This window comes from Otolemur garnettii, unplaced genomic scaffold, assembly GCF_000181295.1.
Source record: "Otolemur garnettii isolate 467f Iridium unplaced genomic scaffold, OtoGar3 scaffold00219, whole genome shotgun sequence".
Classification (NCBI taxonomy): domain Eukaryota; kingdom Metazoa; phylum Chordata; class Mammalia; order Primates; family Galagidae; genus Otolemur; species Otolemur garnettii.
Window position 1 is genome coordinate 362281 of NW_003852614.1, and position 1872 is coordinate 364152.

General features: G+C 43.5%; 1 protein-coding gene across 1 annotated transcript in view; it reads right to left on the bottom strand.

Annotated features, from left to right (window-relative positions):
- The window catches only part of TAF1 (TATA-box binding protein associated factor 1), a 119365-nt gene that overhangs the window by 15575 nt on the left and 101918 nt on the right, over positions 1–1872 (bottom strand). The gene's annotated exons all lie outside the window — the stretch shown is intronic.

Sequence of the window (1872 nt, forward strand, 5' to 3'; positions counted from 1 at the left end):
CAGAACAAAACAATTTTAATGACAGAGCATCAGGCAGAGCCAAAAAATTAATTTACTTAATCTATTTATTTATTTAAAGTTTTTGGCCGGGGCTGGGTTTGAACCGGCCACCTCTGGCATATGGGGCCGGCGCCCTACTCCTTTGAGCCACAGGCGCCACCCTAATTTAGATATTTTTTTTAATTCATAAAGACATTCTTTGCTTTTTTGAGTCCTATGTGATGAATAAAACTATATATAATTTTACTTAATTTTAAAGATCACAGACTTACATGAATGAAAAATTGTCCATAGGGTGGTGCCTGTGGCTCAGTGGATAGGGCGCCAGCTCCATATACCGAGAGTGGCAGGTTCAAACCCAGCCCCGACTGAACTGCAACAAGAAAATAGCTAAAATTATGTATGACACTATAATGGTAGATACATGTCATTATATATTTGTCATAACCCGTAGAACGTACAATACCAAGAATAAGCCCCTACAGTAAACTATGAACTTTAAGTGATAATGGGTCTGTGTAGGTTCTAAGACCCAACTAATGTAGCACTCTGATGTAGGATGTTCATAGTTGAGGAGATTATATGTATGTTGGGTTACTTTCTTACATCGATATGGAATATTACCATCCCTGTAGAAAATGCGATTTGGAAGTACTCTTCTAAAATGTTAATCATTAAGCAAGCCTTTTTACAAAGTCTAAGTATGCCACTGAAAGGAACCATCACCTCTTATGCTGCATTATTTCCAAGTTTTGAATACTTTGTATTCATTTTCTTTTTTTTGAGACAAGAGTCTTAACTATGTTCCCCTCTTTAGAGTTCTGTAGCGTCACAGCTCACAGCAATGTCAAACTCTTGGGCTTAAGCGATTCTCTTGCCTCAGCCTCCCTAGTAGCTGGGATTACAGGTGCCCATTACAATGCCCGGCTTTGTCACCCTTGGTAGAGTGCTGTGGCATCACAGCTCACAGCAACCTCAAACTCTTGGGCTTAAGCGATTCTCTTGCCTCAGCCTCCCTAGTAGCTGGGATTACAGGTGCCCATTACAATGCCTAGCTTTTTTTTTTTTTTTTTTTTGGTTGCAGTTGTCACTGTTGTTTGCCTGGCCTGGGCTGGGTTTGAACCCAATGGCCCCGGTGTGTGTGGCCGGCACCCTACCCACTGAGCGACAGGCACTGCCCAATTTATTTCTTTTTTCTTTTGAGACAGAGTCTCACTCTGTTGCCCAGGCCAGAGTATCATGCCCTCAGCCTACCTCACTGCTATCTCAGACCCCTGGGTAGGCAGGCTAATTCTCCTGCCTCAGTCTCCTGAGTAATTGGGACTACTGCATCTGCCAAAACACCTTGCTATAATTTTTCTATTTTTAGTAGAGATGGGGTCCTACTCTGCCCAGGCTGTTCTGGAACCCGAGCTCAAGGGATCCTACCATCTCAGGCTCCGAGAGTGATATGGTTACAGGCGTGAGCCACCGTGTGGCTTAGAAATTGAATTCTTGGAACAAATGGTATTGTATAAAAACCAAATGTCACATGAGTTACCAATGGGCAATCTCCCTCTATTTCAGCCACCTTATTTTTATTATTATTTATTTATTTTTTAGACAGAGTCTCACTGTGTCACCCTCGGTAGAGTGCCATAGCACCATAGCTCACAGCAACCTCCAACTCTTGGGCTTAAGCGATTTTCTTGCCTCAGCCTCCCAAGTAGCTGGGAATACAGGTGCCCACCACAATGCCCTGGTCGTTTTCTGTTGCAATTGGCATTGTTGTTTTAGCTGGCCCAGGCCGAGTTCAAACCTGCCAGTCTCGGTGTATATGACTGGCACAGTAACCAATGTGTGACGGGTGCCGAGCCTCAGCCACCTTATTTT